Below are 11,852 nucleotides of genomic sequence, written 5' to 3' on the forward strand. Positions count from 1 at the left end.
AGCGGGGAAATCCAGTTAAATGTCTAGGTTTGAAATTTTGCCAAAGGATCTGGAAGGGTGGCAAGCAGATGGGTGGCAGGACATCCTGAAAGAACCAGGGTCCAACCAGCCCTGGCCCACAGCAAAGGGAGGAGGAAGGATTGGGTCTCATGTCTCCAGTGCAGGAGTCTGCTCATCTTACCATGTTCTGGTCAAAACCTGGCCCTCTTCTCTCGGCAGTAGCCTGAAGGTCATGAAATTCAAGCAGTTGGAGTCTATCCCTTGGCCTTGAGGGTGGGGGACAGAGAGGGTGTCATACGGAGAGGGTTAGGGGTTGTTTGTGGGGCCCAGTCGCCATCTACCTGTGCAGGAATGGTCAAAACTTCTGTAGTCTGATGGGAACTTGGCCAAGGTCAAAAAGGAAAGTAAAAACAGTGACATGGGACATTACCAAACATGAAATATTTGGCCTTGATGACACAGCGAGGGCATTTAATATGAATTCAACATTTAAAAGACCTGCTCTGCTTGTTTGTCCTGGACACCGGTTCCTCCATGGTACCTTGACTCCTCTCCACAACACTTATGGGAAGTCTGAGCACTTCCCATTTATTCTACCCCGCTAGACCATGGGCTCTGGGAGGGCAGGGTCCATTTCCTACTTACCATTCCGTGCCCAGTGCCTGCCACGCTGCAGGCTCTCAGCCATGCTCCAAAAGCCTGTGTTTTGTATCTTGCTCTAGGTAGCAGGTCTGTGAGCTGCTAGAGGGCAGGGGCCAGTGTCCTGCTCATCTCTTTCCCCCTTCCCTGGACATATGGCCCAGGCCAAAACCATTTGTTCCATGAATGACCGATATACATCCTCACTCACTTCCTTTTTGGTTCCATCCCAGTCTGCAGCTGGGGTGAGCCAAATAATGTGCAAAGGAACTTCTCCAAATAGTTCAGAAAACTGTGAGGACATCCCCTCGGTGCAGAGACAGGAGTGGAAGAGGTGGTGGGGATCCTCACAGCTCCCAGGCTCCCCAGGACACAAGGCGGGAGTGTTTTTGCCTGCTGTGCATGTCCTCTTGTGACCATGGAGCTGCCCTATGAAACAGGTGGAGAACGGCACTCCTAGGCCAGGGCATCGAAATCCTCTGGGGCTTGGCCAACGCAGCCCTGGAACTTGGTGCATGTCACCGAAATACTGCTCTTTCCATCCAGCGTTTGCCCCAGTTCTGGTAAATGTGAGTGTTATTACAGCAGCAACAACAGCCCAAAGAGTCAGAGGAGATCCAACTGGAAATGTTCCTGGTCTCAGAGGCACAATCTGCTCAACAAAGCCTGGTCAGGGAGCCTTGGTGACAGCCGTCTCCTGGGTAACGGTGGGCCAGAATGAGAGCTCGGGCTCTGCTGGGAGGGGTTGGGGCTCTGCTGGGGGGCTCTGCTGGGGGCTCTGCAGCCAGCTGGGCAGGCTCTGTGGGCAGCTCTCCTGTGAGGGGCTCCCTCAGGGGAGAAACGACCTGGGTAGGCGCACCGGGGGTGGTCAGGGGCTGGGATATCCTCCGTGACACCTGGGAGAAGAGGGCACTCCCGAAACAGGCTGCATCTAGCCCCTCCAACCTTATATTGCAAGGCCCCCAATCACCACGGCCCAGGCCTGCCCCCCACCAAAGGGGCACTTCTAAACATTAGAGAATCAGTTTTTTCCGTCTCTCTTAAAATTGGAAGAAAGGACTTTGGCTACTCAGGCTGATTAAGCTGCTGGTCTCCCAAATGACAGGGCGCTCTATCAGATCTCCGCCTACTGCATCCAACCCGCTGAATGCAGAGAAGGTCCCCAGGGTCGACCAGCTGCGCCCCCTGCTTCCTACAGAAAGTCCAGAGGCCTCTGCAGAATGGGCCCGCAGACCTGCGTGGCCTTTGTGTGCTAAAGAGCGGATGCTGTCGCTTCCTCTGCCCCTGCATGGACTGGGGCGACAGGGGATTGGTCTCTTCAGAGCCTGAACTCACCACTTCCTTCTCTTCTCCTGTATCACCCGTCCCCACGCAGCTAATTTTACCACAAAGGGAAACAACCTGTAGTTTTACAATAATAAATCTCTTCCAGGTAGTGGGAGTCGGTGGGGAGGGGCTTCATGTTGGGAGGGGTGGGCAACGTTAGCATCGTTCCACGGGATGGGGGCTATGTCCCAACACTGGTGCCCTACGTGTCCCTCCGGTGGTGCCTGGGAAAGGCCCTCCTGGGAAGGAGCACAGGGCAGACTCTTGGCACTTTGCTGCGTCCTCCAGGAGAAGGGGAGGAAAGGCTGGGTGGGGCTTGTTCCTGTGAGAACTGGGAGGCCCTCTCTGTGAGGACGGCACAGGCAGGGCATGAAACCAGAGAGGGATGTGAGAGGCAGACGCCAAGAGGCCTAACAGTGGGAAAAATTTCCCACCGTCTCCGGGATGCTGTGTGTGCTCAGAATTGTCTAATACTAATACTGAATTCTTCTGAGCAGTGGGCTGCACTTAGACATTCTTCCAATGCTTGTGAGCTCCCCCGATAGCTTATTTAATGCTATCACTAACTAAGTGAAATAGATATTATTGTCCCCAGTTTGCAGAAGGGGAAACTGAGACTTGGAGAGATTAGATAACTTGCTCAAGTTTATTGGGGTAACTTGTATCCAAAGATGACCCCAAACAATTTCTCTCCTCCCTGTACACACGTACGTGCCACTTCTCCCCTTTACAGGGGGCACTTATATCCCTTCCTCTTGAATCTGGGTTGGGCCCAGAACTGCTTTGACCAACAGAATATAGAGGAAATGATGCGCTGGGACCTCCAAGCCCAGGCAGCTCGTGCTTCCTCCCATTTGGAACCCAGGCCCCCCCCTCGGTGTTGGGAAGCCCAAGTGGTCAACAGGAGAGGCTCCCGGCTGACCCGCCCAGCTGAGCTCTGAACTCAGGGGAAGCTGCCTCAGCAGTAGATCTTGCTCCACAAAGACAACTCGGCTTACGACATAGAGGACCGAAGTGAAACCATTTCACTGACCCCTGCCCAAACTAAAATCTTGAGCAGATTCTAGCAATTTTAAGCCACAGGTTTGACAGGATTTATTATGTGGCAATAGATAACCCAAACAATCCCACAACCAGGAAGTGGCAGACATGGGATTCAAACCCAGGTCGGGTTGTCCAGAGTTCCCTCTTACTGCCGTCCTGCAGGGGTGACTACCATTGCGGACCCTTCTGACTGACACGAGGCTGGGAAATTTCCTTTTATGTGTAAGATGCAGGTTGGGCCCTCTCAGTTCCCAGGAACTCTGGAACATCAGAACTTTCCTCCTTAGGCAACTCTCTGAACTCCCAGCCTGGGGGGGATGCAGAGAGCTGGCCTCGGTCAGACCCAGCTTCCGAGCCGGCGCCTGCCTGGAAGACTACGCAACATGGGAAACAAAAGGGTTTGTTTTCACTCGTTCTCCCCAGACCTCCCCTCCAAGTGGGGAGAAAGATCCCACACGCTGGGAGATAAAGGAATCAGAAAGATATGGTGAGGACACAGGGGGAGGTGTGGGTCCTCCTGCCCCCCCATTACCTGAGGTTAGCTTCAAGGAGGAGACCCATTAGCACTGCTTGGGGATCTGAGAAAAGAAAGATTGTGCCCACTAGTCAGTCAGACATTCTGAAATAGAGAACTTGCAAAGAAGGTCACCCCAAACCAATCCTGCAACGCTTGCGCATCCCCCGCTCCAAGCTGGCTAACTGGGCAGAACACGGAGAGGGGCTTCCATGAGACTGTGGAGAGCTTGCTATGTGTCCCCTGCTGTTGGGAGGGGGGCACACCGAGGACCTGGTGTGTGACAAGTTCCTGAGGAAGCTAATGGGAGCACTATGGCTGGAGCTGCCCGCTTGGAGCAGAGAGCAAGGAGAGGGGCCGGGCTGCAGAACATCAAATCACGTGTGCGTGTCTGCTGGCAGCACGTTCACCTGCAGGGAGGCGCAGCCAGAGGAGAGGAGGGGGGATCAAACACTCCCAGGGAGGCCTATCCCCGGGAATGCAAAAGAAGCATTACACCCTCCTCTGCCCATGACAGGCGGGCGGACTTCCCGTGTGAGGCAGGTCTCAACTGGGGAGGGGATCAGCTTCAGCTTCCCGTGAACTCCGGAGTCTCTGGCTGTTTTTCGTAACTAGACACTGTAATTACTGAAATCGGACTTCTGTGCCTGAAAGGGAAACAAGGAATCTTTATTATCTTGGATGGACCCGAAGAACCAAGAAACCGGGGCGGACGGGTGGCTCAGTTGGTTAGAGTGTGAGCTCTTAACAACAGGGATGCCGGTTCAATTCCCACATGCGTCACTGAGCTGTGCCCTCCGCAACTAGAATGAAGACAATGAGCTGCCACTGAGCTGCCACTGAGCTCCCGGGTGTCCAGATGGCTCAATTGGTTGGAGTGTGTGCTCTCAACCACAAGGTTGCCAGTTTGACTCCCGCAAGGGATAGTGGGTTGTGCCCCCTGCAACTAAGATTGAACAACAGCAACTGGACTTGTTGCTGAGCTGCGCCCTCCACGACTAAGATTGAAAGGACAACAACTTGACTTGGAGCTGATGGGTCCTGGGAAAAACACACTGTTCCCCAATAAAGTCCTGTTCCTCTCCCCCAATAAAATCTTAAAAAAAAAAAAAAGTACCAAGAAGCCTCCCTTAGATTTCATTCTAGTTGCGGGGAGAACCAACCCCACAGAGCGTGGCTTGTTTGAAAAGGAAATGGGGGAGAAAGAATTGTTTTCTGATTATCTCCCACAAGGTTCAAGAAACAGGAAGAATTCTAGCTAATCTAGGCAGAAGAGCACTTATTGACAGGACACTGGATGGCCCAGAGAATCATCACTGCTGGGCTGGAGAAACAGCTTTAAAAATTAGGGGGTTACAAAGGGAACCATGGTTCAAAGTAGGCTGCAGAGCCATGGAGAGGATGTCACCACCTTCTGCTCACAGGACGCTGGGTGACTTGGTCTTCACTGTCCCCCATCGCATGTATTTCTAGAAGTTAGAATAGCAGGCAGCTGCTGTCTCCCATCAAAGCTCTATTGGTGGGGAAGAGCCCAAATACAGAAACATGATTTAAATGCTGGGCTCTGGGGCAGGGAGGTAAAAATTAGCATTTACTAAAAGGGTGAACCTTTAATTTATTGAGCTTAAATCTGCAGTAATGGTTGAGTTAACCCCCGAATGACCAAGATTACATTTTCTGCCACCAGGCCAAATGGGGCTTTGAAAACTAGGTTTTTATACAAAATAGATTATTATAGAAAAATAAAGACACATTTTGCATGCCTGAGTCTGTAGCTATGAGATTCATACTCACCCCAGAGATAATGCAAAAAATGAATAAAATAAATCAATGAACACCCCTGGTATATACTTGAACATTGTGGGCCCCCACGCAGTAAATGTTGGACAAGGTTGCTGGTGAAAGTCACCATTCTCCCTCCCTCCTCCTCCTTCCCACCCCCCCACTAGCTCACTGCTACCCACTTCCTCTTCTCCCTCGGGGCCTGACAGGACATATTAGCTTCCCCTGACAGGGCTCTTGGTCTCACAGGTGGGAGGCTGGCACCACGACTATGACCTTCACCGTCTGCTCTCTTGTGTTTTGCTCTGTGCTCTGGCAGCTGGAACGTGTGTGTGGCACACAGCAGGGACAAGCAGACATCAGGGGTGGGCAGGAGTGTCAGGGCATCGCTGAGACTCTGGACCCACTGTCCTGGGACAGCATCAACCCTTCCTGGTGCCCCCAAACCCTGGACTCCAAGCCTCCCTTCAGCCCCCAGGCCCGCATCAGGAGACTTGGCCCCAGGAGGGCCATAGGCTCTAACACGCTGCCTATGTCCTGTGGCACATGGAGGCCGTACTTCTCTTTCCTGTAGCATTTCCCCACCCTCTGCCATTCCTCCTCACCTTCTTTTGAAACTGAAGTGAATCCCAGGAAGCCTGCTCTGGTCCCGGTTTGGTCTCTCCCTTCTCTGAGCCCCTGCTGCCAGGCCACATACAGACCATGTGCTCTCAAAACCGGAAAAGGCCTTCAGAACACTTTAGTCCGAATTCTCCATTTTATAGAGGGGTAGGTTGGGGCCGAGTCAATGTTAGCCGACCACAGCTGTACAGCGCACGGGTGGTCAGTGGCAGAGTCCAGACTCCCCAGAACTCCAGACACGGGGCCCCACTCTCCCTCCAGGAACACTGCACACACTGCTTCCCAACAAAGGGCATGCCCTGTGGGGATGGGCTTTCTCCTTCTCAGGCAGGAACTGGTGGTGCCCAGAGCCCTCCAGGCACCCTCGAGTAGGCAGGGCCCACCACTCCCTCCCTAAGCAGTTTTTGAAGCTCTGAGGTCCCGGATAAGTAAGACTCCAACACCCGTGGGTGGTAACTCCTTCAGGCAGAGGTCTGAGAACAGTTTCCATGGAGACCGCCCAGGCTCTGGTTTCCATAGCAACACTTGCAGAAGGTTACAGAGCTTCCTATTTATGTCAACTTAACATTTCCAACCATTCTATTTTTCAGGCCAAACTTAGGCTTAATACAGGGCTTCCTGTCTAGAATGGGTGACAGACCTCAAGGGCCAGAAGAAAACTGGGTGAAACGGTGCAGTCAGCTGACAGTGAAGACATGTCCTCAGCCAGCAGGGCCTCCTCTGTTCCGGCTGCAGGATATATATATAGTTCAACCTAATGAAAGATTTCCAAAACCTCTATGGAGAAAAGTATATATATATATATATATATATATATATATATATATATATATATACACACACACACACACATACATATATATATATCTCTCCAAAAAAATGTATATAAGTGGACACTTTGGTCAGCGTTGTTCAAGCAGTAGTTCATCATAATCAGAAGTGTCTGGACACTGATGGTAACCACTTTGAGCACCTCTTGTAATTGCAGAAGTCACTTGTATTCATCTTTTGTTATCGGACTTGTATTCATCTTTTGTTATCGGTATATATTGAGTATTACAATTTTATTACAGTTTTCCTTTCTTAAAATGTGTATACATTTCTCTCTCTCTCTCTCAAAATGTGTTTAAATTATAAAACGAATACATCTTCATGACATGGAAGGATATAGTCCTACTGCTCCCTATCATCCCTGCCCTCCAGAGGTAACTGGTATTTACATGGCTTTGAGTATCCTTTTACAAGTACTACATGCACATCCATAGAGCTATCTTTTAGAAAATTCACAAATGGGATGTATATTCTTTCTCTGCCACCTGCTTTACCCTAATCATAGATCTTGGAGAACTTTATACATCAGCACAAATAGAGCTCATTCCTTGTAATGCCAACAAAATATTGCATTTTTTATAAAGTAAGTCCCCAATTTAGGGAGTTTTGTTTCCAGTCTCATGCTATTACAACAATAAATATCCTTGTACATATTTTTTTGTATACTTGTTTGAGTATATCCATAGGATAAATTCTTAGCAGTAAAATTGCTAGGTCAAACACATTGCATTTTAAAATTTGAAATTTTAGAATTAGATACTTGTCAAACCAATTTATTGCCATCATTGGTACAAGAGTACCAATATAATCAATACTTGCAAAGACTGGGTATTATTAAACTTAAAACCAAACCACAGAACCAATCTCCCCAACTCATTCTACGAGACCAATAATACTAACACAAAAGCCTGAAAAGGAGAGTGTGAGAAAGGAAAATTACAGGCCAATCTTACTAATAAACATATATCTAAACCACCTAAAGAAAACATTAGCAAACAGAAACCAGTTGTGTAGAATCAGGATAATACATCATGATCAAATCAGTTATTAATAGTATTCACCACATTAACAAATTAAAAGAGGAAAAGCATGTGATCATATCAATAGATACAGGAACAACATTCAATAAAAGAATTAAACATCTGTCCCTGATTAAAAATGAAAGCTAGAAATATAAGACAACTTCTTTAACCTCAAAAAGAGTATTTTCCCATTACCTATAGCTAAAACTATACTTAATGTGAATTCTTTTTCAAATCAAGACTGAACAAATCGATTTATGGCTATAACCCAGGTATCAGAGCTCCTAGTCAGTGAGGTGAGATAAGAAAAAGTAATAAAAATTTTAATTATTTGAATGGAAGAAATAAAATCTATTCATAATCAATATAATTGCTTATGTAGAAAAAAAAGAATCCTAAGATCCCATTTTAGAATAAAAAAGATAGCTTGGCAACTTCACTGGATCAATATTCAAAAATAAATAACATTTATACACACTAGCAACAAAGAGTTACAATTATTAATTATAATAACAAGTATGAGACTTAGCAATCTATCTAACGAGAGATTTCCAAAACCTCTACTGAGAAAAGTATAAAATGGTATTGGAAGATATGCAAGATCCAAATAAATTTTTAAAATATGTTCATAGTTCAGGACACTGAATATCATAACAGTTTCATTCTCCCCAAGTGGATCTATAGATTCAATACAAGTCCAAGGAAAACCTCAACAGAGCTTTTCATGAAATTGATAAATTGTTTCTAAGATGTATATGCATATGAAAACAAAGGGCCAAAAATAGGCATGGCACTGCTGAAGAAAATCAAGGTAGGAAACTTGCACTACCAGATAGCAAGACTTATTTTAAGTGTGGTTATGGCTGGCTCAAAGGATAGACCAATTAGGGACAGAATAAAAAGCCCAGAAATAGACCTTACACATATGGAAACTTGATCACATTCAATTCTGCACATATGGAAACAGACCACACTGCAGCTCTGGGGAAAGGAAAAAGTAAACCAAAAACAGAACGGATGGTTATTCCTACCTCACACCATATCAGGGGATAAATTCCAGGGAATTTTTAAATATAACATACAAAACTTTAAAAAGATTAAGACAATATAGGATAATGTCTGTTCAGTTTTGGGATAAGAAGGATTTCTGAAACAAGATGCAAAAAGGCAAAAAAAAAAAAAAAGATAAAGAAAAAAAGATGCAAAAAGCCCTAACCATAAATAAAAAGATGGATAAATTTGACTACATTAAAACCAATAATTTCTGTTCATCAAAAAGGCCACAAACGGGCTGGCCTGGTGGCTCAGGTGGGTAGAGCTCCATGCTCCTAACTCTGAAGGCTGCCAGTTCAATTCCCACATGGGCCAGTGGGCTCTCAACCAGAAGGTTGCTGGTTCAATTCCTCGAGTCCCGAGAGGGATGGTGGGCTCCACCCCCTTCAACTAAGATTGAACACGGCACCTTAAGCTGAACTGCCTCCCAGATGGCTCAGTTGGTTGGAGCGCGGGCTCTCAACCACAAGATTACCAGTTCAAGTCCTCGAGTCCCGCAAAGGATGGTGGGCAGCGCCCCCTGCAACTAAGATTGAACATGGCACCTTGAGCTGAGCTGCTGCTGAGCTCCTGGACGGCTCAGTTGGTTGGAGCGCGTCCTCTCAACCACAAGGTTACCAGTTCGACTCCCGCAAGGGATGGTGGGCTGCGCCCCCTGCAACTGGACCTGGAGCTGAGCTGCGCCCTCCACAACTAAGACTGAAAGGACAACAACTTGACTTGGGAAAAAGGCCTGGAAGTACACACCGTTCCCCAATAAAGTCCTGTTCCTCTTCCCCAATAAAATCTTTAAAAAAAAGGCCACAAAGAAAGAAGACATGTCAAAAACTTGGGTAATATAATTGCCATTCTTCACTGACAAAATATATGAAGATTATATAAAATACATAAATATACAAAGAACTACAAGTCAATGAAAAGAAACAAAGCAACCAATAGAAAAATAGGTCAAAGAACACAAATGGGCATTTTTTTTCAAATAGGCATTTTACAGAAAAGGAAATTTGAGGTCTAATAATCATATGAAACTGGACCTCCTTTCCTAGTAACCTGGAAAATGAAAATTAAAACCATAATGAAATACCATTTTACTCTCAACTCATTGGATAAAAAAATCCAAAGTTGTAGATATTAAGTGTTGGCAAGGATGGAGAGTAAGAACACCGATGCGGGACAGGTGGGAGTGTAAATTGGTTCAACTCCTTATATAAAAAACAATCTGGTAGAATTTTGTGAGTTGAACTTCCGTACTATGTGACCCAGTGATTCCATTTCTAGGCATATATAGTAGAGAAAACCTCACACAGGTGAACCAGAAACCTTCTGAAAGAAATGTTCATTAAAGCTGCTTGTAATAGTAAAAAAATAAAAAAAGAACCTGAATATTATTAGGAGGATAGGTAATTAAATTTCATAGTCACAAAATCGACTGATCCACACAGCAGTACAAATGAGTTGAATAATATAGGCACCAACGTGAATGAATCATAGAAATATAAGGTTGAAGGGGGAGAACAAGTTAGAGAATAATACATATGTTTTATTATTATTTTTATAACTTTCAAATCCAAGCAGAGCTACATTAGCAGTTCATAGACATGTGGTAGAATTGTAAAGCAAACCAGAGAAACTCAGGCTAGGATTGGCTAATTAATGTAAGGAGATTGGCTAATATACGGAAAATTGACGTATTTTCATGATTGTGTTTGGATCTAAGAATAAATGTGTCTGTAATGTCCTGCAGAGGATACAGAGGTGGATGGCGGGTAGGGGCTGGGATTATTGGGGGGAGGGTGGTCTCTGAATATGGGAGCCAACATTTCTTGCATCCCTGAGCATTGCAAACTTCTCCCCACATCTAGAGATGGTCCACTCCTCCCTATTTAAATCAGGGCTGGTTTTGACCAAGAATGCCAAGAAGTAACATTGTGGAACTTCGGACTCCAGGCCTTAATAGGACTGGCAGTTTCAGCTTCCCGTCTTGGACCTGTTGCCAAACTGTTAGGAAGTCCAGGCTAGAATATTGATTGGAGTGAGGCTGAGAGGGAGGGGCCAGCCCAACCAAGATCCAAACTGAATGCAAAACAAGAGGGAGCAGCTAGCTGGTGAGCTCACTAGTTATCAGTCAACCTCAGAACTTAAGTCATCCGCAGAATCAGGCGAAATAGTACACAGCCGTTGGGCCATTCAGTTTTGGGGTGCTTTGTTACACAGCAACAAAAGGAGATGCACGCAAGGAATCCCGTGGTATTGGCAGTCTTTTGTTTCCTAAGATGGCACATTGGTCATTACACTTCGTAACTTATAGCGATTTACATAGAGCATTTTGTGTCTCTTAGATGTTTCACAATATAAAATATGTGAAGAAAAACCATTAACTTGATGTGCAAAAATGTATCTCCCCAGTTTTGATTTACATCTTTTATGTAACGGTGATAAACGTCTTTTCATGTCGGGTAGTGACCCATTTGTATTTCTCTTACTGTGAACTACTTGTTCATATTTTTTGCTTCTTTTATCTATTGGGTTGTTCATTTTTCATGATTTCTAAGAACTTTGTATATTGAGGAAAACAGCCCTTTTTATGTCCTGTTTCAAAAACATCTCCCCGTTTGCTGCTTATAAATCTTAATTTTTTAGTCTAAGTTATTATCGGTGGGTATCATGCTTGGAAAGTCTTCCCTCCTCCAAGATTATCTTTTAAATCACCTCAACTACTTTTATGGCTTCGTTTCATACTTAAAACCTTTGATCCATCCAGAATTAATTTTGTTACAAGTAGGATTCAGGTTAATTTTTGTCAAAATGGCTAGACAATTGTTCCATTAAAAAGAATCCACACAGCCTCCCCTTACTTTCCTATTGACCATTTCCTTTGCTACATAGTTTATAATGCTTAGTAGCTGGAGGCTATTCCCCATGTCTACTTTCCCAAAAGAACTCAATGTGTCAAGTTAAAAAAATCAATCTTGTTGTCATTTTGTAATTGCATTGCATTTAGGTTGACGTTTGCCAGATTG

This window comes from Rhinolophus ferrumequinum, chromosome 8 (assembly GCF_004115265.2).
Source record: "Rhinolophus ferrumequinum isolate MPI-CBG mRhiFer1 chromosome 8, mRhiFer1_v1.p, whole genome shotgun sequence".
Taxonomy (NCBI): domain Eukaryota; kingdom Metazoa; phylum Chordata; class Mammalia; order Chiroptera; family Rhinolophidae; genus Rhinolophus; species Rhinolophus ferrumequinum.